The 25,415-nt window shown below is 45.4% G+C and overlaps 1 protein-coding gene across 6 annotated transcripts in view; it reads right to left on the bottom strand.

Moving 5' to 3' along the window:
- The window catches only part of LOC138825615 (myocardin-related transcription factor B-like), a 170,813-nt gene that overhangs the window by 107,121 nt on the left and 38,277 nt on the right, over positions 1-25,415 (bottom strand). The window contains exons 1-3 of one of the 6 annotated variants that reach the window (XM_070020318.1): positions 18,941-19,745; positions 14,223-14,253; positions 11,567-11,627 (exon numbers count right to left, since the gene is read on the bottom strand). The gene's annotated coding sequence lies outside the window, so the exon portion shown is untranslated. Of the gene's footprint in view, positions 1-11,566; positions 11,628-14,222; positions 14,254-18,940; positions 19,746-20,853; positions 20,928-21,154; positions 21,247-25,415 lie in introns of those variants that run through there. The other 5 variants (XM_070020320.1, XM_070020319.1, XM_070020317.1 and 2 more) reach the window with 5 other exon arrangements.

Here is a 25,415-nt window from a genome sequence, read left to right on the forward strand (position 1 = left end):
TGCTTAACACCTTCCATGGAAGAGCTCTGATTACCTCTCTGAGGTCTAGTCTGTGAACTTTTCTCTTTTGAATGACAGTACTTCTGAAGAAAGAATTCATTAGGAAAGAACAAGGCTGAACACTTTTTCAAAAATAGAATCATATTGCCAGGCGCTGATGGCTCACGCCTGTAATCCTAGCTACTCAGGAGGCTGAGATCTGAGGATCACGGTTCAAAGCCAGCCCAGTCAGGAACATCCGTAAGACTCTTATCTCTAATCATCCACCAGAAAACCAGAAGTGGTGCTGTGGTTCAAGTGGTAGACCACTAGCCTTGAAATGAAGAGTTCAGGGACAGTACCCAGGCCTAGTGTTCAAGCCCCACAACCAACCAAAAGAAAAAGAAAACGAAAGAAGAATCGCTTCCAGACATGAAACATGGTATACCAGATGGCACTTTACTTTTAGCCAGAGCTGATAAGGTGCCTCTAGAAATTAAGTCATTAATTTCTACTCTGTAATTGGCTTTATAAGTGATATAATTTGTCTGGGATCTTAACTCAGAAAATTTCTATGTAATTACTCAACTAACCTATGTTGAGGATTTAAACTCAGGATTTTGATGTCATTAAACCCAAAATGTGCTCTTCCCCAGACTTTGAGAAGATTTGTTAAAATGTAGAATGTAGTGTCAACTTAGGATTTGCTCAAATTCTATCTGAAAGAACAGCATTAATTTACAATTCAAATGAAAATGATCTGTTATTTTTAAATAATTAATTATAGCAGTATATCTAACAGTAATTTAAAAAACTGAGATGCTATAAATTGAGTTCTGAGAAAACACTCCATTAAATTGCAGCATGCTAACATACACTGACCTTCAGGAATATGGGGCCAAATTCACTAGAACTTTTTTGGTAAAAACAAATAAATACAAATGATTCACACATCTCTACACATTTATTGTAGGCAATAAAGTGAAGCATTATAAAAATACAACTAGGAAGCCAGGAGCTGGGTGGCTCATGCCTGTAATCTTAGCTAATTGGTGGCTGAGATCTGAAGATCAAGGTTCAAAGCCAGTCTGGTCAAGAAAATCTGTGAGACTCTTATCTCCAATTAATAGCCAAAAACCTAGAAGGGGAAGTGTGGCTCAAGTGGTATCATGCCAGCCTTGAACAAAAAAGCTAAGGGAAGTGCCAGGCTCTGAGTTCAAGTCACACACACACACACACACACACACACACACACACACACACACACACGAGTGCGCACGCGCACACACACACACACACAAACACACAAACACACACACGCCACTGGGCACCGATGGCTCATGCCTGTCATCCTAGTTACTCAGGAGGCTGAGATCTGAGGTTCGAGGATCAAAGCCGGCCCAGACAGGAAAATCGGTGAGACTCTTATATCCAATTAATCACCAGAAAACCATAAGTGGTGCTGTGGCTCAAGTGGTAGAGTGCTAGCCTTGAGCTGAAGAGCTCAGGGACAATGCCCAGGCCCAGAGTTCAAGCCTAACAAACAACAAAACAAAAACAAAAACCCTCCACAAAAACAGACTCCCTCTCCATAAGTTCTGCATCCATGCAGAGCCAAATGCAAATAGAAAATATGTGAAAAAGTATTGTTCTGAACATATCCAGACCTTTATTTACACAACATTGTGCTGTAGTGGATATGGTAAGTAACCTAGACATATCTCAGGAAACAAGAGCATGTGCATAGGTTATGGACAAATACCATGTCATTTTACATCAGGCAATGGAGCATCCTCAGAGTCTTGCAACCACAGGGATGTCTAGAATCAACTCCTATAGTCACTAAGGAATGCATGAATGTGCAACTTTCTATATTACTGTGTCATATGGACGTGTGGAATGACAGGAGTGTTTAGAACAGTATTTTGCATTAAATTTTTTTTTTTTTTTTTTTTTTTTTGTCGGTCGTGGGGCTTGAACTCTGGGCCTGAGCGCTGTCCCTCAGCTCTTCAGCTCAAGGCGAGCGCTCTACCACTTGAGCTACAGCGCCACTTCCGGTTTTCTGGTGGTTTATTGGAGATAGGAGTCTCACGGTCTCTCCTGCCCGGGCTGGCTTTGAACCGCGATCCTCAGATCTCAGCCTCCTGAGTAGCTAGGATTACAGGCGTGAGCCACCAGCGCCCGGCTCCCTGCATTAAAATTTTTTTAAACAAGTAAAACACCTCTCCCAAGTGGGAACATAAGATCACTACTTTATATAAACATAATCGTATTTTTCTACAAATTAAATAGTGAAAATTAGGGCACATCCAAGCTACCAATGGTTTGTCTGAATATGGGAGACACAGGGTTGGAAGCACATTCACGGCAAAATTAAAGGGTAAAAAAACAAAGTCGAATACCCTTTCTTGACTCATGTTCCAATAGTTACTAAGAGAGATAGGCATCAGGAGTCAGTTCTCAAGATACTATGATCTGAAATCTGCAATTCATTTTATTTTTATATAAAAGATGAAACTGTTAACATTTGCTATTCTAACTACAAAATTCTTGCCTACAAAACCTTGATGTGGACTGAATTCTTTTTAAATTCTCATTTAAATTTTTAATTTTTTGCTGTTATAAAGTTGGTATACAGAGGTATTACAGTTTTAATAAGTACCTTTCTTTTTAGGCAATGTCACCTCTCAATTCTTACTTTTAAAGTGAACTTTCAGGCCTTCCCATTGACAAATCAGACTTGATTTATAAGTTCTCTGCTTTCTATCTCCAGAGCTGACCAAAGCACATTTTCTTAGTACAATCTGTATTGTCCTGAGTGTTTTATAAACATCTCTTGAGTGTTTACAAGAGAGATCTGAAATCATAGCCCTGGTTTCATCCTATGAGTCAGTTATTCTTAAAAGGAAATAGTTCTCTCTTTATCACCTTTAATTCTCTATCTATCATAAGTCTAATCTTACAAACCCACTTTAATCAGAATTTACTGGCAGAATTGTCAACAGATAATTACTGGTATTAAATACTGGGTAATGCATAAGGAAAAAAAGAGAAATAGACACAATTTCATTATATGGATATGAAATGATTGTTGTAGATAACAGCTGAACTTTATAAATGTCTCTTAATAAGGTCTCCAAAGGCTTGAAAAATGACACAGCCCCACACTGATATTTAATATTTACAGCCCCACCTGTATTTAATCCATCCCTCTGCCTGCATGCATTCACTTACAGATACCAACTTAGAACCTACCACGTGCAAGTACAGTATGCCAGGCTCTGAAGAGTCACTCCCTATCTGGAGTGAAGAAACCCAAGTCTATTGATAACCACAAAAATAAGTCACACAGTGATATGGCACACACTGAGTCGGTTTAAAAGTGAGCTCAGCTGAGTCTGCATTCTAGTCTTCTCAACCTGGAAGCTTATTCTTGGATATAAATGGTGCCACCACTGGCATCCTGGCCCTCTCCCCTGTTTCCAGGTCACAGGATTGCCCAGTCAACCTCATGTTCCCCGAGGAAACATGCACACTTTGCTGGAACTTTCACTGATGGTGGCAAGGAGTTTCCAACAAAGACCCTTGCTTGAGCAAGAAGAGCAAGGTCAGAAGCTTCCTGAACTTTAGAAACCATGTCTGGCAAGAGTGCTTTCCTCCTTGTTGGAGAGACTGCCCTGTGGATGCAACTGGAACTGAATCCCCTGTGGTCACCCTGAGCTCCACAGAAATGCATTCCAGCTGCACCTTCCTCCAGGAAATCTATCCATCCTGGCAAGCACGGTCTCTTTTAACATGGAGCCAGGCATCTTGCCTACTGCCTCCACACACTTCCAGCCTCCATCTTCTCACCTCTGTCAGCAGCATCCTGGTCCAGGTCCTCCTCAGCTCCCACCAGCTCTAGTGTAACAGCCCTGCAGGTCTCCCATCGCCAGTCCCCATCCCCCACGCCCAGGGTTTGCAGTTTAGTAACTACAGTGACCATCATCGCCCTCTCTCTCTGTTGGGCTCCTCAATGGCTCCCCGTGACTATGGCCAAATTCTAACTTCCAAGATGACACACCCAGCTTCCCACAACCAACATTCCTTGCCAGCCAAACAACTGCCCTTCCACGCCTCACATTTTATGCTCTGAATACATGGAACTGCTGAGGCTTGGGCTCAGAGACATCCACCCATCCTGCTGAGTTCCTAAGGAAGTAGGACCTTTTCTTTCCCCAAAAATCTCAACAAATGAAAGCTAAATGGCTTTCTTTAGGCTGCCTTCTAAGTTTTACTACAATCATCTTCAGTAAGGCTGCTGCAGATACCTGGTGAAAGCATATACAACACACATGGGCAAATGGTAGGGACAGACGGGTGCAGTGCTGGCTGGCCAGGCACAGCACCAGCTCTCTGGCTGCTCTGGGAAAGGTCCGGGGCAGCATGAGAGCTCTGTGCTTTCAGGTCTGGACCAGGCTCCCTCCGCCCCTGCTTCCCCAAGCCCAACCAACTACTCCGTGCACACCACACACCTACAGATGTTTATAGAATGAGCAAGGTGTTCTGAGCTGAGAATACTAAAGGGCATTGTTCTGATTTTAAAAGATTTAACATGGAATTAGAGAAAAGCACAAAATATCTTGATGTTTCTAAGAAAACCTACTGCAGAGGTAATCAACTGCCCATTCAAATTTGTACACATTTTTGATTGGGAAATGTTGAGAAATAAGAAGCCATTTTTTTTAACTTACAGAAATGTTCAGAGAGAAAACTGCACAAACAAACAAAAAAATTGGAATATGGGGCCTCATCAAAATTTGAAAGTATTAGGCATGATGGCAGACACCTGTAACACCAGCATTCAGGAGGCTGATGCTGGAGGATCACAAGTTTAGGCCAGCTTGGACTACATAGTGAAACCCTATCTCAAAAACAACAGCAAAAACATTTCAAAGTATTTGTGTCAAAGACCATCAAAAAAGCGAAAAGACAATCTACAGAATGGAAGAATTATTTTTTAATTTCTGTATGAGATAGAGACATGTGTCCAGAAAATGTAAGGAACTATTATACCATAACACAAAAGGACAGCTCAATTATTATAGAGGGCAAAGAATTTGAATAGGTATTTGTCTGTGGAAGATACATCGTGGCCAAGAAACACACAAATGTTCAGTATCATTAGTCATTGGAGAAATAAAAATTAAAACCACAATGAGGCACTTCTTTGCACCCCAGAGGGGTGGCTACTTTGACAAAACATGGAAAACTGCTGGCAAGGATGTGGAGAATAAAATCCCGCAGCGCTGATGATGGGAATGTAAAATGGTGTAGCCACTTTGGAAAGTAGTCTGGAAGTTCCTCATAAAGTTGGAACATCAAGTTGCCCCGTGACCCATTAATTATACTCCTAGCTTATATCCCAAGTAAATGAAAGCATGTATCTGCTCATAAACGTGAACACAAACATTCACGAAAGCATGATTCACAATAGCCCCCAAGGAGACACCACTCAAATGTCTACCAATGAATAACTGATGAACAGAATGTGGTATGTGTATGCCACAGAATACTATTTACCATGTGCATGCAGTACTGATATCTGCTACGACATGGATGAATCTCAAAAACACATCAAATATTAGAAACTAGACACAAATGGCCACATCCTGAAAGACTGCATCTCTATGGCCTACTTCGAAGAGGTAAATGCACACAGACAGAAAGCAGATGAGTGGCTTCCAGATGGAACAAGAGGAGAATGGTTGCTGCTAATAGAGTTCTTTTGCAGAGGGATCCAAGTTTGTGGAATGAAGGCAGTAGTAACTGGTGTATCTCTCTGTGAAAATACTAGACATCAACGAATTACATATTTTTGATTGTAAACTTCATGATACATGAGTTATATATCAAGAAGACTATTTTTCAAGTGACTGTCCAGTAAAACCTCTATGGTAATACCTGGGTGAAGCACTCTGCATGCAACAAGATAAGCTGTCATAAAGGCACACAGATTTAGTTTCCTACCAATAAATCCCTACAGCCATCAACTATAAAACCAAATCCAAAGCAAAAAGTACAAAGAATAAAAAGAGGGGCTAGGAAGGTGGCTCAGTGGTAGAGCGCTTGCCTTGCATGCATGAGGCCCTGGGCTCGATTCCTCAGTACCACATAAGCAAAAAGAAAAAAAAAGCCAAAAGTGGCGCTGTGGCTCAAGTGGTAGAGTACTAGCCTTGAGCTGAAGAGCTGAGGGACAGTGCCCAGGCCCGGAGTTCAGGGCCCACGACCGGACCCAAAAAAAAAAAAAAAAAAAAGAATGCAATCTACAATTAGCTGCCAGGTAACAGAATGGAATTAACAAAGAAAAATGTTTACCAGGACTGCTCACTTCCCTTTGATTACACAGATTTAAACAAATCAAAAGTCCTTTCTACTCACAGGAAAAATCTGCCAGCTTCTTTATTAACACAGAGCAAGGAAAAACAAGCATTCTCTCCTATAACCAAATTAACATCCCGCAGAAGGTCTGTTTGTACTTGGCAGTCACAAACCTTTCATCTCAGAGCGTTACTAAATTAAACAATCCTATGTTGTATTGAACACAGTGAGCCAGACACCCTGGCAGGCTCCTCCACTTCCCAGTGGCTGTGGGGGAACATTAGGAATGAAGTGTGGTGCTGATGATTAAATAGTTTTTCTGTCATTCTGCTCAACACTTCAATTGTCTACAACAATGGAAACCTTTAACATTCTCTCAGCTCCTTACTCTGTCCCCATATGTAAGAGAGCACAGATCTTGGAATTAGAGTCTAGGTTCAGGTTACAGTTTTGCTTTTCTTTTTGGTCTGAGACTGGGACTCGAACTCAGTACTTGACGTTTTCACCCATTTGACTAGAGCTCTACCAATTGAGCCACACCTCCAACTCCAACAATTTTGATTTTCTTAACCTACTAAGCTACATACCCAAGGACAAATTTCACAGTTCCACAGCAGCCTTCCATTAGTAGCTGTGAAAACACAATGATGTAATGCAAACAAAGACAGGGCACATTGCTCAATGTCCAGCCCCACAGAAAATCCTCACTGTTAGCCAACTCTTCACCACAACACTCATTTTAGAGCTTAAATCAAAGCATAGGTAATTGACATCAGCATTTTTCTACCTCCAAAACAGCTAAATAATCAAAAGAGCCTGTGAAGATTTCATATCAAACAACTCCTTTCTTCATCCTTCTCTGACATGGAACTGGAGGTGAGGAAGCCATCGATAAAGTCTTTTTCAAATGTATTAAATCAGGGCATGACACAAAGCACTGATTCACTTGAGGCAAGTTTAAAAGAACTGAACTGAAAGACACAAGAAGAGAAACATTCACTATTAGGGGGAAATGCATATTTTGCAGTGAAATAATTGCTAACCTTTCCATAAAGATTGATGCAATTTGATTATAATTCCCAAGTGTCAGTAATCAGTTCTTAAGGTAAAAGAAAGAGGAAGTAGGATGGTTTTAAGCTCTGCAGAGGATGTGGGAGGATATCCTTTCCCACTGACAGCAAGTGATGTTTGATTGATGGCTGCTAGAATGTTCTGACTGAAAAACTTTGTCACATTAGAACAGACTGAAATCTATTTAAAACAAAACTTACCAGGTTTCATATACACAAACACTTGAGGCCTACCCTGACCCTAGGATGAGGGAGAAAATGCATGATGGCTCTCAGCCACATTCCCATCTTGGACATCTAGACAGTCTTTAAACTCTGCAGGGACAGACTTCTTTAGCCTAGCCACTACAACACACTAGTCAAGCTTCCAGGTTAGGGAAAAGGAAAATTCTCAGGGGGGTGGGGGAGTGTTCAGAGCACAGGGAAGCTCCTAGTGAGTTTCATTACAGAGATCATTAGGGAACTTGTGGCCCAAAACCACAACTCCTTCCTCCCCTCTGCAAAACTCTCTGCTTACACTTGGAGTGAATCATACCCCCAGGAGAGAACAAATCTGTGAGATTCTATAGAAGGAAGGCTCACATGCTGGCTTTTCTAGGGATCTTTTATCTGGGCTGCACACCAGCCTTAGTTTTCTTCTTCCTACTCACCAGGTGTAAACCAGTTTCAGCTGGACAGTCCTTGGCCACAAGTTCTGTATGTGAACACTCAACCCTTCTCCTCTGCCCAACACCCCAGCCAGTGGTCACTTACTTAGCCAGTCTAAACTTTAAGCTTTATGCCTAAAATAGGAAAATACTTACAAATGCACAAAATCCAAACCACTAAAACTGTAAGAAAATCTTAAAATCCATTTATACATAGTATAATTTTTTTTCCCAAATGGAGTTAGTCAGAAAAACAAATGATAATAAGCAAATTCCTGTACCACCACAGAACTAAAATTTTAGTATTTCAGAAAACAAAGACAAGAGTATACCATTAGCCACATTAAGGTATCTGAAGGTAAAGTCCAGGAAGACCTCATTCATTTAGGCCCAATTAATGAAGAAACAAACTGATATCTTTCCTAGCCTAGTTTTGGGAAGGAGGCTTAGCCCTCATTTTTTGGACTAATTTGAGTTCCTCGTGCTATGTTGATAAGATTGATTTACTGCTTAAAATCACTTGATCCAATTTTTACTGAACTTTTTATGTAAAAAATAAAATCAATTAAAGAAAAAAAAAGAGTTGCTAAGCAAATTAAAGAGTAAATGAAAATTATTAGCTGGGTGCTAGTGGTTCACACTTGTAATCCTAGCTACTCAGGAGAGTGAGACCTGAGGATCATGGTTGTACACCAGCCCCAGCAGGAAAGTCCATGAGACTCTTATCTCCAATTAACCATCAGAAAACCCCAAGTGGTGCTGTGGCTCTAAGTGGTAGAGCACTAGCCTTGAGTAGAAAAGTTGATGGGCAGTGACCAAGCCCTGAACTCAAGCCCCACAACCAACAACAACAACAGAAAGAAAGAAAGAAAGAAAGAAAGAAAGAAAGAAAGAAAGAAAGAAAGAAAGAAAGAAAGAAAGAAAGAAAGAAAGGAAGAAAGGAAGAAAGAAAGAAAATTACCACAGAATTAATCAATTAAAAACTTTACATTCGCCAGGCGCCTGTGGCTCATGCCTATAAACTAGCTCAGGAGGCTGAGATCTGAGGATCACAGGTCAAAGCCAGCCCAGGCAGGAAAAGTCCAAGAGACACTTATCTCCAATAAACCACTACAAAACCTGAAGTGGTGCTTTGACTCAAGTGGTAGAGTACTCACCTTGAGCTGAAGAGCGCAGTGATAGTGCTCAGGCCCAGAGTTCAAGCCCCATGACCACCACCAACAACAACCCCAAAACTTTACCCTCAAGTTACTACTAAGCACTAGTTAAAACTAGTGTATGTATTCTTCACAATCCCATATTCCAATGGAAACAAGTCTGACAGGACACAAAGAGTTGCTTGAGTCTATAGAGATAATCAACTGCCACCGTTTGCTCTGCCTATGAAAAACTGGCTTGTGAGTCAGAAAAGCTTCATAGGCAGTTCCCCCACTGAGAAATAGCCATTCTACAAGACTGCTGGCACCTAATTCTCTAGTTTTCTTTTTAAGAAATGCTGAACTATATGATGAAAATTCAATTTCCCTCTATTATGATTAAAAGTATGAGTGAAGGGCATTTACTTTAACCTCAAATAAACTTCAAATCCTTCAGTATAAACTGTAGTCACATGTCCATATCATGAAACATAAATAAGATTAAAGAGGACCTTGTATCCTACCTACTGTAGATATTTACTTTGTCCTTAGCAACAATGAAGGTAGATCTAACGTGTAGTTTATGTGATTTATAAAATAAATGTACATAGCGCAAATCAAAATGTCACAAAATGTTATAGTACCAAGTGTCATTGTAATTGTGTATGTACAGATTTAGGAGTACATAAAAATAACATTCTAGCTTTCTTCTCCAAATTAAAATTGAGGCTATTTAGCCTTTAAATCTTAATTTTGGCTTAATAATGACCATAAACACTGCCATTCATCTCTGTACAAACTCATCTGGACTGCCACGTCCTGCCAGGTGCGGCTGTATTTGGTGCTGATGAAAACTGGTGACTAACACCCCCACTGGAAGAGGTGCCCCTGACTCAGGGAGTTCTGTCAGCAAGGTGAACGTGGAGTGAAAAGAAAAGCGGCCCCAAGGAAGGCAATCTATATCATAAAAAGATGCGTTTTATGCATAGGAGAACAGTGAATATTAATTGCCTTTTTATTAAGTCAAAAAACAAATGGTATGTCAATGACAAAGTTGGTATGTGCGTCATGTGACTCCTTATGGAACTTTTGTTAGAAATAAAAGCTACAGCAAACAGAAGGTTAAATATCACACTCATATTCTTTGGACAGGAGAAATCCAATATGAATAGACAAGTTTACAAGTGACTACACAGAGTCCACAAAACTCAATGAAATATCACATCATCTAAATTGTAGGAATCATATATGCTGCATACTAGTCAGCAATTTGTATCCAGGTTTGAAAGATGTTCAATATTTTGTTTTTAAAGCTTCTGTAAGTTTCCCTATAACTGAATGCAACTCAAAGGGCATTGTTCTTTTTTTGTGTATGTGCCAGTCCTACAGCTTGATCTCAGGGCCTGGATGCAGTCCCTGAGATTCTTTTTCTCAAGGCTAGCACTCTACCACTTGAGCCACAGTGCTCTTCCAGCTTTTTCTGAGTAATCTAATGTAGATAAGGGTCTCACAGACTTACCACCAGAGGCTGGCTTCAAACTGCTAGGGTTACAGGCATGAGCCACCAGTGCCCGGAAAACAAGGTTACTATGTTATCTTTTTTAAATTTTTTTTTTAATTTCTTTTTTTGTTTGTTTGTTGGTTGGTCATAGGGCTTGAACTCTGGGGCTATGCCCAGAGCTCTTCAAGCTCAAGGCTAGCGCGCTACCACTTGAACCACAGCGCTACTTCCGGTTTTCTGATGGTTTATTGGTGATAAAAGTCTCATGGACTTTCCTGCCGGGGCTGCCTTTGAACCATGATCCTCAGATCTAAGCCTCCTGAGTAGCTAGGATAAAGACATGAGCCACCAGCACCTGGCTAAGGGCACTGGTTCTTTACAGAGGAAAAGTTTCTGTGTTCAAAACAATTACAGCTAGCTGATCAATAATTATCATGTATAATTCTTAAATACTTATAATCAAAGCAAAAGATGGAAAAAAAACAAAGAACTCAATGTATTTTAATATTTTCATTTCATTTCAAAGTCCAAGCGTACCTCATAGGTGACAATCACCAGTATATTCTAAGAAAATTCTTCTCGCAACCCTACTCAATTCCCTATTTTCCCAAGAAAGTATTCACTAATTTCCCAAGTCAATGTAACCGCAAATGGCTGTGGGTTTCTACTGCTGGTGTCTTTTGTAGGGCCGTGTGCTACATCAACCCAACAATTACATTCACATAGGGTGCCACCTTCCTGGCACCCGCCTCGCCACCCTTACGTTCTGTAAACTCAAACACTCCTAAAAGTGGTGAGCCTTGTGCCCCTTCACAAGCAGGCTATCAAGAAGGAAAGAGGGACAAGAGGCTCTGAAAATTGTTAAAAACTTACCTCAGCAAAAATCTTGTTATTCTTGTCTTACATTCTCTGTTTTAGCACCTTTATTATGAACCTGAGGGGGGGAAAAAAAAAGGAAAATTACTTTTCACAGAAAGTACTACCTGCCTAGCAAGGGTGGTGGGAGAATGTCTGCAATAAACCAGAGCAAAAAGACCAAGTGTGATTAAAACTTCTGAACTGTGCAGGACCATTGAGCGGACTGCATGTGAACACACTTGGGGGGTAGGGGAGCACCGTGGTGGTGGAGCGTGGGACTCTCAGTACAAGCATGGAGACCCATGCATGGAGGCCCATGCTGGGGGTGGGGGAGTGAGCCAGCTCCACCCTGTGGCATCAGTGCGGAGTCTGTTTCCCACACACATACAGCAGAAGTAACCAAGGGGATGCTGAGAGGTACAGGAAACAGCCACCTTAGCACTCAGCCAGTTCTGGGAACATCATACTTGTTCAACAAGTGTTTACTGATTTATTTTCACACAGCCTCATATAATTAATAAAAACAAACTTGCCTCTCACTACCTCTACCCCTGTTATTTATTATACTTATCATTGCTACTCTTGCAAAAGGCACCGTCTTTAAGAGGCTAACAGGGCAATGGTTGAGAGTTATCCAGGCCCAGACGGCAGAGGGAAGTCAACTCTTCATTCCCTTGTTCAGCACAATTGGAACATGAGTGCTGCTGGTACCGGGCATTCTTTACTGTACAGTACACTCTCTCGTCGCAGTTTCCAGTCAATGTATCAAGGTCCAAGTCACAAGACAGCCCAGCTAGTCTAGGTGACAGATACTGGTTTTTACTGGGTCAAGGGCAGTACACAAGTGGCAGGATTAGGTAGAACGATTTGGTCTCGCCGGAAACACAGGGTCTTTGGGGAATGCTAGGCAGCATCACACTGTAGGGACAGGCAACAGAGGAATGAGTAGCAAGGCCAGCAAGTAGGAGAGGCCTTGGGTGTCAGGCTAAGTTTGTCCTCATTGACTATTTTATCTGCTCATACTGATTAAGAGTTTAGTTTCAACTTCAATTCTAATAATTTTTTCTCTATTTTTTTCTTTTAAAAGCAAGCAAGGTAACATGGAATAGGAAAGTGAAGCGGCACTTGAGGTGGGAGAGACATGTAGACGGTTTCAGGGCTCTCTCTGAATCTTCCCAACATTCTCACAGAGGAACATCCTTATGATTGTTCCTTTACACACTGGGAAACTGAGGCATGGAAAAGGCAAGGATTATATTTTTAACATACTCTTGATTTCCTCCACCCCCAGCACTAGACAAGAGTTCTAAAGTTCACATGGAAAAATTTAAACAGCAAGAATTGCCAAGAAAAGAAAGAACAAGGTAAAAACCAGTTGTAAGGTATGTTACCAAAAAATGCGGCACACTGCTATATGAATTCAAAGACCAGTGGACTAGAACACACCATCTGGAAGTATACTGCAACTCACCCAGTTCACAAGACAATCAAAGCGTACTCCAAACAGCCTCTGAAGCAAATGAATAAAGAGAACTGGCAGCTAGCTGTGCAGAAAAAGATAAAGCTGAATCTACACACCACTCTGAATGCCAGAAAAAATTCCCAGTGGACCGAAGATATAAGTGTGAAAGTGAAACCATAAAAGCACTACAAGAAAACCTGGGCAAACTCCAATAATCCTGGAGGCCTTTGAGTCACTCAAACTTCAGACATCATAAACAATTAGTACCAACTACATAAAACCTAAAGAAAAAACTGTAGAGGTTTCAATTCTGAAGGTTTCAATGCTGAAGGCAAATGAAAACCAGCTGATAAAAACTGAAACTTCGATGACAAAGGGATAATCTCCCTCTAGTTTGTGTATTCCTAGAAACTGATTAGGAAAAAAGTAATTTAAAAGAAAACTGTGCCAGCTGCACAAGCAATTCAGAAAGGAGAGAAAGAGAGAAGGGGGGGAGGAAGACAGAGAGAGAATAAGAGGAAGAGGAAGGGAGAAAAGGAGGGAAGGAAGGAAGGAAGGAAGGAAGGAAGGGAGGGAGGGAGGGAGGGAGGGTAGAAGGGAGGGAGGGAGGGAGGGAGGGAGAGAGGGAGGGAGGACTGATGGACAGAAGAACGGACAGACAACTAACCTTTAAACACATGACCAGATGCTCAGCCTGGCTCATCATCTGTCACATACCATGTTGGCATCTCTCACCTATCAGTTGATACAAACTGGCAGGCTGGCAAACATAGTGGGCTCGAGAGGCCTAAGAGAGGCAGGTACCCTCACACACCCGAGCTGCCCTCTGCATCTGGGTGTCTGTATCCACAGACTCAACAAACCTCATACTTTATCTACACTGAGCATGTATGGACTCTTTTCTCTGATCATTATTCCCTAAACAATATGGTGTAACAACTATTTATACAACATCTGCACTGATTTGTCTTGTAAGTAGCCTAAACATCACTAAAGCATTTGGGACAATGTGAATAGGCTATGCAGACACACTGTCCCATTGGATAAGGGGCTGGAGAATCATCAGGTTGTGATGTCTATGCTGGGGTCTTGAAGAAAGCCTTCACAGACACCTAGACATTTCAAAATGCTGCTGCTATCAAAGGCAAAGCATTCACCAACATCAGAAACATGCTGCTTGGTGACCCAGCTCCATATATGCAGACACACCTGCACAAGTAGGTTTTCATCATGGTATCGCCTGTGAAAGACACAACACAAACATCCACCAGTAAGGGCTGGTTAAGTAAACCTGGCACAGTACAGACATTCAGTCTAAAAACACTTATTATAAAGTAATGCTATATACTTCCCTATACCAATATGAAAAGATCTCAAGCCAGGTGCTGGTGGCTCACACCTGTAATCCTAGCCACTCAGGAGGCTGAGATCTGAGGATAATGGGTCAAAGCCAGCCCCAGGCAGGAAAGTCTGTGAGACTCTTATCTCCAATTAACCACCAGAAAACCAGAACTGTCATTGTGGCTACAAGTGGTAGCACACTAGCTTTGAGCAAAAAAAGCTCAGGAACAATGCCCCTGCCCTGAGTTCAAGCCCCATGGCTGACTGCCCACCTGCCCCCTCTCCACAAAAATAAAGATCTCAAGAATATATAAACAATTTACTTTTTTAAATTTATTTTTGCCAGTCCTGGGGCTTGAACTTAGGGCCTGGGCACTGTCCCTGAGCTTCTTTTGCTCTAGGCTAGCACTCTACCACTTGAGCCACAGTGCCACTTCTGGCTTTTTTTGTTTATGTGGTACTAAGGAATCGAACCCAGGGCTTCATGCATCCTAGGGCAAGCACTCTACCACTAAGCCACATCACCAACCCATAAACAGAATTTTTTTTTTTAAAGGGCAAGAGGCAGAATACATTACATATCATACTACCGTGTGTGTATGTGTGTGTGAAAGCGTGTGCGCATGCGTGTGTGTGTATGTGTGTGTATATATATATTTATTTATTTATAATGGCATTTGCTTGCATCTGTACTAAGAAATGGACATCTACATGATCTAAGTACAGGTTATCTGTACCATCCCTACCAACCAGTTGAAAATTAAAAATTCCCAAAGTATGTTTTGTGCCAGTTTAAATTTAGAACCACACAAATATTTAACCTAAACATCTTTTTAAATTGACCTTTTACTCTTTAAGTATTTCTCAGTTACTTTCTTCCAAAGAGAATTATCATCTTTCTCAAATCTAGGAAAGGGCAAAACTATCACCCAACTACCATTATTTGATTTTTTTTTTCCTTTTTGGTGGTACTAGGGTTTGAACCTAGGCTTCCTGCTTGTGCTAGGCAAACACTCTACCACAGAGCCAAATTTCCAGCCCAAAAACTTTTAAAACTTTTTTTAAAAAGTACTTCACTGAAATAATAACTATCTATAAACAAGAGTCAAAATTCAATGAATCTTAAGAGTATTTTTCTCTTGAGATTGGATATTTTTTTTTTTTTTGGTCCAGTCGTGGGGCCTGAACTCTGGGCTTGGGCGCTGTCCCTCAGCTCTTCAGCTCAAGGCTAGCGCTCTACCACTTGAGGCACAGCACCACTTCCGGCTTTTTTCTTTTTGCTTATGTGGTGCTGGGGAATCGAACCCAGGGCCTCATGCATGCAAGGCAAGTGCTCTACCACTGAGCCACCTTCCCAGCCCGAGATTGGATATTTTAAAAAGCAATTTTAGCTGGGTGCTGGTGGCTCATGCTTGTAATCCTAGCTACTCAGGAGACTGAGATCTAAGGATCATGGTTCAAAGTCATCCCAGGCAAGAAAGTCCATGAAACTCTTATCTCCAATAAACCACCAGAAAACCAGAAGTGGCGCTGTAGCTCAAGTGGTAGAGCGCTAGCCTTGAGCTGAAGAGCTGGGGGATAGGGTTCAGCCCCAGAGTTCAAGCCCCATGACCAAAAGGAAAAAAAAAAAAAAAAGCAATTTTAAGTTGAATGCTGGTTCAAGCCTATAATCCTAGCTATTCAGGAGGCAGAGATTAGGGCTGGGAAGGTGGCTCAGTGGTAGAGGGCTTGCCTTGCATACACGAGGCCCTCGGTTCGATTCCTCAGCACCACATAAGCAGGAAAAAAAAAGCCACAAGTGGGGCTGAGGCTCAAGTGGTAAAGCGCTAGTCTACAGCTAAAGAGCTGAGGGACAGCGCCCAGGCGGAGTTCAGGCCCCAAGGCCAACAACAACAAAAAAAATCAGGAGGCAGAGATTGTGAGGACTGTGATTCAAGGTCCTATCTCAACCTGGGGTGGTGATTCATACCTGTAATCCCAGTTAGGTGAGAGGCAAAGATAGGCAGCTGCAGTCTAAGATTGCCTGGGCAAAAGCTCAATACCCTACCTGAAAATGACTAAGGCTAAAAGGGGTTGGTAGAAGAGGGCCTACCTAGCAAATGTGAGGCCCTAAGTTCAAACTTGAGGATTGCCAGGCAATTTCAATGTGTCCATCATTTAAAAAGATAGAATACTTCACCCTTCTATTAAGCTAAAGCATGTGACTAACACGTTTGTTGTTTTTTCAGGAGGGGTACTGGTTGAACTTGGCCTGGGCGCTGTCCCTGAGCTTTTGTGCTCAAGGCTGGCACTCTACCACGTGAGCCACCGATCCATTTCTGGCTTTCTGTAGTTAATTGGAGTAAGAGTCTCCTGATCTTTCCTGCCCAGGCTGGTTTTGAATTTCCATCCTCAAATCTCAGCCTCCTGAAGAGCTAGCCATCAGTGCCTGGCTACATTTGTACTTTTAAAGAAGCCGTCTGAGGCAGGAGGGTCCAGGGAGGACACCCTAGTTTACTGTCCCTGGACCAGCGGCATCCACAAACATGCTAACTTGTTAACATGCAAACTCTCAGGCTCCAGCCCAGACAGCCGAATGAGAAACTCTAGAGCAGCAGGCTAGCAATCCTGGCAACACACAAATCTGCAAGCCACAGGGCTGCCCCGCTGTCTTCTCACAGGTGTGCTCACACCACTCACACCATCGGCATTTTGAAAAGCAATGAAGTCCATCTGGGGAAGAAGGTGTACAAAATGGTCTTCACAGGGTTGCAGCCCCTAAGACCTGCTCTCAGAATCACATGGAGAAAGGCCGTGCACAGGTTTCCAAAGAGAGAGCACAAAATAGCTTCCTGATGAAGTTGTGTACATCATACACAGTATATGGTTTTGATGTTTCTTATTAAAACAAGAGTAACAATGAAGCACTGAAATTAAATTTAAGAATGTCCCATTTAAGAAAACACAAGCCTTCAGAAAGGAAAAACAAAGCAAAACAAAGAGGTAAATAAAATGAACCCATTCAAGGCTTGGTTTTTTACTATCTGCGTAACTACCTCAGACCCATAAACCACAGTGGGCTGGCCATGGAAAGGAGCCCCAAGCAGGGTCTCCAAATACTTCTTTAAAAATGGTTCTTAGATTTAGATGCATCTCTCAATTGATTTACATAGGGAAAAGATCTCTAAAGAAATCCTCTGAGTGATGAAAGCACTAAGAAATGGTGTACATCTTCATTTTTGCAAGCCACCCTTTACAGAAAGGTGTTGGTGTTAAGGTACTCAGCATGTGGGCACTTTTTTGTTTTTTTTTGGTCAGTCGTGGGGCTTGAACTCTGGGCTTGGGCGCTGTCCCTGCACTCTTCAGCTCAAGGCGAGCGCTTGAGCCACAGCGCCACTTCTGGTTTTCTAGTGGTTTACTGGAGATAAGAGTCTCACAGACTTTCCTGCCCAGGCTGACTTTGAACCGTGATCCTCAGATCTCAGCCTCCTGAGAAGCTAGGGTTACAAGCGTGAGCCACCAGCACCTGGCTTGTGGGCACATCCCTTGTGTCACTGAATCTAAGATGCCACCACTTTTAACACACTGCTTTACACACACCTTGTGAGGGAAAGCTGGCAAATAAACGACTATTGTTTAGATGCCACTCTAGCTCAGATGTGCATCTGAAGCAGACAAAATGCCCAAACTGTAAATGAGATATGTATATGCTAGGTTATTTTCATTTTAGTTAACATCTTTTTTCTGTCAAATGTAAAAGTCCACAGAGACACGCATACTTGGTCCATTAAACAGTGTACCTCTGTGACTTGAAAACTGGAATATTTCCAACAGTAATTCGTATGTACTTAAGTCAACTTAAAAACAAGGTGAATTTTTTACATGATTTTAAAAAATAGTATGGACTTATATTTAACCCTGAGACAAGACACAGCCTGCTCAAAGTAGTAAAATTAATTACTTTCTGTTTGGATGACTTTCCAACTCAAAAGGACTGAATGTACCTTATATCCTTTTAACTGTATCTTATCTCCTTTTAAATGTATCCCTAGTTTGGCAAGTCTTCCATACATATTAGTTTCTCCAGCACCTTTCAAAAGTAAAAGGCAAAAAACAATGACCATTTTGCAGCAAGGAGCATCTTTTTTTTTTTTTTTAAGGCCCAATAAACTTTCTGGCTAGATTTAAGCAAGTTGAAGAAAGTAGTTATACTGTAGTTATAAAATGTCAGAGTTAAACTTTCTTTGACTTTTTCCCTAAGTAGGAATGACTAGCAGAGCTTCAAATAAAAAGACAATTTCTAATGAGTCAGAACAGGACTGTAAAAACAATGGTAGTGTGATTGTATCACAGCATTTCATGTGCTTGTAGGACACTTTAGTTTTAACTCAGCACACCTGTGTTGTCCATGTTTGCTGACGTGAATCAGTAAGCAGAAAAGGTGAAAGTGATTCCACTAATGTGTGTTTTAATAAACCCAGATGGTTGCTGTCGCCTCCCAACTGCACACACCTGAAGCTGTAAAGCGATTTAAGTGCTTAGTTGCCAACATTCCTAACAAGAATTCCCATCAGGCAGAGAAGTTTCCAGAAAGGTGCAAACCTTACCTCATACAGGACATTCTAGAATTGCTGATGGTCACCGACCAAGAGGCTGGTTTTGTTTTGTTTTTGTTTTAGTGTACATCATACACTTCAGAAGGAAAATTTCCTGGTATACTTGACAAGATAAGTGTAGATGGTTCTTTCAAGATGTAGCCCAGGGTGGCCTTGAACACTCACAGTCCTCGCCATTGCCTCCCAAGTGCTGGGATAGCAGGTATGCACCACCATCTGGCACAGAGATTATTCTTTATAGCGGTTCTCAAGGGGACATCACTGGCATTTAGAGTTCGGGGCCCAGGATCTAGACTGGAACATACGGAGGGATGAATCGGTATAACAGATTTGCCTGAGTCCCACGAGTCTTGAACGTCAGGTCAGATTAAGCCCGTTATGAATTAGCCCTACTGTAGGACACACTACTGAAAAGTTTTGCTTTTACCAACGAGTATGGGACTCTACCCTCTTTCCTACTGTAGGAGGAAACAGTAAGGGAAGTTTCCAGGGGAACTGGGAGCCCGCCTAAAACCCGATGCTCATTTCCTCACACCTGTGCCCTGCGGCCCGGACTAGCGCTGCGTGTGCGTCTACTATTAGCACGGGTATCCACAGTGCGAGGCAGCTGTGTAAATGAGACGCACCACACAGCTCATACAGCAGCTTCGATCTTGCTAACATTGGGTTCTGAATGCAATAGAGATCCGGCATTGTCCTTTACAGTAGGGGTCCCAGAGTCTGACACGCCAGAGGGGGAGAGGGAGCCGGTGTAAAGACTGTCCGAGGCGGGGAGGGGACGGTCTGCGGGTGGCCTTGGCGGTCACCGGTCACCTCTCTTCCCACAGTGATTCAACAGCAGGTGCCCCCCCCATGTCCGCCTCCATCTCTGCTCTATGACCACAGTGTTCCCAAAGAGCTCCTGCTGTTTTATCTTTTCTTATCCCCCTAGACGCCGCAGGGGCAAGCAGCCTGGTCGGTCCCCGCGGTGGGCAGCGCCCAAGGCCCGGCCTGCCAGCCTCGTCCCCGCTTCCCGCATCCTGCAGACTCTCAGCGGTGCGTGGAGGCGCGGGGCGGGGGGGGGGGGCGGGGGGCGGCTACTATTAGGGATTTCATTTCAGGGTTAGCCAAAAGAGAGGGGCCTCGATTCTGAGCTTGGCCACTGGGGTTCCAAAAACTGGAATCACGTGCTACAAGAAAAAAAAACACGCTTAAAAAAGTTCCCTTTGCCCAAGGCAAAAAATGAATAAGTAAATAAGCCAACCAAAGGCAAAGGCCTGAGGCTGCTCGGGGCGGACCCCGGCGCCAGCGGCCCTCACGCGGGGGCGCGGGGCTGGACCCCCCCACACACACACACACAACGGGGGAGAAACCACCGGCGCGGGGCACGTCCCGTCTCCAGGGGCTCCCGGACACACCCTCGCCGCCCCGCCGGGACCCCGGGGAGGAAGCGCGGGCGGGGCGGGGCGGCGGGGCCCGCGGGCCGGGGCAGCCGCGCCCCCGCACGGTGACTCCGGGCCGAGCGCCGCACCTCTCCGTGCAGCCCCGGCGCCCGCCGCAGCCCCGAGCGCCGCACGCCCCCCCCCCGACCCCCAAACCTCCCGGCCCCGAGCAAAGCGCCGAAACTCCACGCCGCCCGGGGAAACTGAGGCAGGCCCGGGGCCGTCCCCGAGCGCGGGGACCCGCGGGCAGGAAAGCGGGGGGGAGGGGGGCTCCCGGTCCCCGGCGGCCCGCGGCCCCGGCCGCCCCGCCCAGCCCCGCGCGGTCCCGGGACGGCGCGGACCGGGCTGCAGCCCCGAGACCGGCGGGGTGGCCTCGGAGGACGCGGGGCGCCCGCGCGCCCCGCCGCCCCGCGGCCTCCGTTGTCCTCGCCCTCCTCAGCCCCCAACGGCCGCCACCGCCGCCCGCAGCTCAGCTCAGCTCACCTCCCCGCCGCCGCCGCTAGCGCCGCCGCCGCCACCGCCGCCGCCGCTGCGAGATCTCGCGAGACCTCGCTCCCTCCGCTCCCTCCTCCCCCGCCCTCCCCGCGGCCGAGCGCGGCGGACGCGGACCCCGGCCTGGCGCTGGCTCCGCGTCCCGCAGACGCCGCCCACCCGGCCCCGGGTCAGCTCTGGCCGTTTCGGCGGTCGGCTCCCCCAGACAACGTCCCTGCCTCCATTCTGCCCACCCAGCCCCGGGGCCGGGAAGGGAGAGAACCCAGGTGCGAGGCAGCTGTCCGGCCCTCACCTGGCCGGCCGGGTGCGCATGCGCGCGCCCGGGGCCCGAACCCGAGGCTCCGCGCCGGCGAGCCGCAGCCCCGCGGCCGGCCGGGTGCTGAGCCGAGTCCCTTTCCTCCACGTGACGGCCCTCAAGACGTGGGTCCTGCCGTCCTCGCGGCTGCAGAGAAGGAAACGGGAAGCTTGCCAAGGTTAGGTGACTGGTCCCATCCTCGTCACCAGCCGGCGAATGGCGGGGCCGGGCCTTGGGCTCCTGGGGTGTCCCATGTCCTACAGCAGCCCCGGGCCCAGGGCGCTGCGCCCCCACCCCCAGGCTTCACCAGGGGGTAAAGAGGTGACCGGAGGAGGTCATCTGTTACAACCCCCGCTCCCGTCTTAAAGGGCAGGGGATTGAATTTAATTGCATTGTGTTTCATCGTGACAATAAAATACATCCTCCTCATTGCATGGACTTCACACACACACACACACACACACACACACACACACACCCCATACCAGGCCCTGTTCAGGGTCCCGCAGACGATGTGACCACACTGTTGCTGGCATTTTGCAGGTAGAATGCCCATTGGAGTGGCTCACAGGACATAGACTAGAATGTATATGAGGTTAGAGTGAAGAAACGTAGGACTTTCCGCGCCCCCCCCCCCAAGACAACTCTTAACATGATGATTATTAATGAAGAGAAGCTAATATTTAGTCAGGGTATGTCACAGTGAATACCAATATTCTCCCAATACCAGAGATGAAGCAGCCTCCTTCCTTCCTTCCTTCCCCCGCCCTCCCTCTTTCTCTCTCTCTCTCATCCTTCCTCTCTTGAACTCAGGGCCTGGGTGCTAATCCTGAGTTTTTTCACTCAAGGCTACCACTTGAGCCACAGCTCCATTTCCAGTTTTTTCAGGTCTTTATTGGAGATAAGTTTCATGAACTTTTGCCCAGAGTTAGCCTCAAAGCTTGATCATAAGATCTCAGCCTCCTAAGCAGCTAGGATTACACATGTGATCTACTGACAGCAAATACTTAGTGTTCATGAAGAGAGAATGTAGCTGGGCGCTGGTGGCTCACACCTGCAATCCTAGCTATTCAGGAGGCTGAGTAGCTACTCAGGATTGCGAGCTACTCAGGATTACAGTTCAAAGCCAGCCCAGGCAGGAAAATCCATGAGACTCTTTATCTCCAATTAACCCCCAGAAAACCAGAGTGGTGCTGTGGCTTTTAGTGGGAGAGTGCTAGCCTTGAGCAGAGAGCTCAGGGACAGAGCCTCATGAGCAACCAAATTTAAAAAAAAATACAGATAGAATTTGGATCTGAGTCTCAGTCCAGATCCCAGCACTGCCTTGACAGAAGGCATTGTTCCTCAGGCTAGTGTGAGCTAGCTAGTTAGTTCTTCTGGGCCAGCTGTTGTAAAACAAGAGCCTTGAAGGTTCTACTTTATCCCTTCAACCTGCACCAGGTTCTGCTTGCATGAAGCTAGCATACCTGGATAGGTCACATCTAAGTTAGCAGATGCCGGCACACCAACCCTCCAAGCCTGTACACTCCTGCTCCATATAGGCCAGAGCAATGGGAGCTCTAGAGGGGCCAATGCAACTCAGCCCACCAGGTGAGCGAGGAGGAGAGGAGAGGGAAGGGCAGGAAGACTGCACCAAATAGGCAGCTAAGATGCCAGACACTGGTGCCAGTGCTGGCCATGTGTATGTAGTTTATTTCATCCAACAATGCAGGTGTTCTCTGGAGAAACAGAACCAATCAGACATAGATACCAGAGAGGATTTATCATCACAGCTAAGCCCCTAAGTCTGACATCTGTAATACAGCTCTGCGAAAGTCCAAAGGCACAAGGACCAGGGGGTCAAACAGTGTAACTCTCTAAAGCTGAAGACCTGAGAAATCGGGGAAGGGAAGGGAAGAGGGCCACTGGTATAAGTATCAGAGCCAGGGGATCAGAGAACCTGAAGTTCTGATGTAGGAGATTGGAGTTGGGTTCCAGATTTGTCTTTCCTCCTCTTCCTTCCATTCTGGTTTTCAACTAATTGAAGTTAGAGTAGTTCCTCCTTACTTGGTCACATGATTCAAACTGTGGTCTTTTCCAGACATGCCAGCTTTCTGGGTACCACTTAACCCAGTCAAGTTGACACCTCAAACTAACCATTGCAAAACCCAAGTGGAAATTATGTTGGTCCCTGCTGCCTGCGCCCCGCCACCCTGCAGTACAGATGAGTAAATCAAGGGCCTGTAAGATGAGAAAACTTGACAAGCCCACAAATTACTGTCTCAGTTCACCCCCAAAAGTCTATAGGTTTGTAAAACACAAAAGCTAAAGATGACCTAGAGTGAAGATGGCATTCTAAGGTAGAGAGCCTGGCCAAGGAAACACAGAATCAGGCAGGGAGATACAGGCCCATCACTCTGGCATCTGAGAGGCTGAGGAGAGAAAAACAAATGTTCAAGGCCAGCCTGGGCTACATAGTAAAACTCCAAAACAAGAAAGAATGTAAGCACACAGAAACATTGGAAATGAGAGAACTAAACAGGAGCACAAGGGTATTATGGGCAATGGTATTGGTCCCCAGAATCCAAGCACAGGATGGAATCATCTGTCTCTGTCCAAGTGCTTGGCCTGGGATGGATGGCCTGCTACAGGCAGCTTTCACATCCGTAGTCTCTCTGTATGTTAGGCAATCTCCCTGGATAAGTGCCAGCACCCGAGAGTTAGACAGCAAAAGATGTGCTGTAGGTCCCCGAGGGTTCACGCCTGTAATCCTAGCTACTCAGGGTGCTGAGATCTGAGGATCATGGTTCTAGGCTAGTCCGGGCAGAAAAGTCCATGGCAATCATCTCCAATTAACCACCAAAAAGCAGAAAGTAGAACTGTGACTCAAGTGGTAGAGCACTAGTCTTGAGTGGAAGGGGGAGAGAGGAGGAGATGACGTGGAGGAGGAGGAGGAGGAGGAGGAGGAGGAGGAGGGGGAGGAGGAGGAGGAGGAGGAAGAGGAATAGGAAGAGGAAGAGGAGGAGGAGGAGGAGGAGGAGGAGGAAGAAGAAGAAGAAGAGGACTCTCACAATTAGCATGAGGGCTGTATCCCCTGCTGCTCGGGTCCCATGGAGGCCAGCTCCTGCTCCAAGCCTCTGTTCCCCTGGCGGGGCTGCTGGCAAAAGCGGCTGGCTTTGGGGACAGTGGTTGCCGGGCCAGGTGCTGACGGCAGCAGTGGGGGCAAGCCCCTGGCACCCAGCACTTGAGGCAGGCACAGGCGGGGGGTGGTCCGTTCATCCAGCCCAGCCTGAAGTGTGGTTTGGGGCATTTTTCCTAGAAGCTTAGCCACATGTTCTTTTTGTTTTTTTTCTTCATCATTCCCAATGATCCTATGGGACATCTGACATTCTCTGTAGCACTCCATTTTCTGTTTAAAGCAGTGAGCATTTCTACCCCAGACACTGACCCTTGTGGACCTGAGCCAGTTAATGCTGGGGGGGGGGGGCGGGGAGGGAGATAGGCTCATGGGGCAAAGAGAAGGGAAACATTCTCTGCTATGTCAGACAGCCCCAGTAGGGCACTGGTGGCTCACGCCTGTAATTGTAACTATTCAGGAGGCTGAGATCTAAGGATCACCATTCCAAGCCAGCCTAGGCAGCCTAGTCTGAAACTCTTTATCTTCAATTAACCACCAAAAAGCCAAAAGTGGAGCTGAAGCTCAAGTAGTAGAGTGCCATACTTGAGCGACAAAGCCTAGGCATAGCACACAGGCCTTGAGTTCAAGCCTGGGACTGGCACAGAGAGGAAGGAGGAGACAGACAGACAGACAGACAGACAGACAGACAGACAGACAGAGACAGAGAGACTGGCACAGAGACATGGGTGGAGGGAGGGAGAGGGAGAGAAAGTCCCAGAAAGTCAGCCTAACTCCATGCCACCACCAAGGCTTTACCCACAGCTGATAGAACCTGATCCTCAGGTAAGGCTTGCATGGCAGAGAACAGAGAAGCCAAAAGATCCCAAGGTCCTCAGCATCACCATGTGGCTGGTTTGAGTCCAGACCCACAGAGCCCTGGACAGTTCCCTTCCCTGAGCTAATGCATGTGGTTTAACCAACTGCCCTTGGCCTCCTGTTCCTGGAAGCCCAAGCATTTACACAGATGCAAGAAGAAGGCAGCAATTTATAGGGAATGAATCTGCATCCCTCCTGCCGTGCCCGGGGCTGGCCCCTTCCCCTACAGCCTTCACAGCCCCTCACCCTCCCCATCCCCCCTCCATGAACTTTACTCTAGACCAC

The sequence above is a fragment of the Dipodomys merriami genome, unplaced genomic scaffold (assembly GCF_024711535.1).
Source record: "Dipodomys merriami isolate MVZ:Mamm:240054 unplaced genomic scaffold, mDipMer1.0.p SCAF_138, whole genome shotgun sequence".
Classification (NCBI taxonomy): domain Eukaryota; kingdom Metazoa; phylum Chordata; class Mammalia; order Rodentia; family Heteromyidae; genus Dipodomys; species Dipodomys merriami.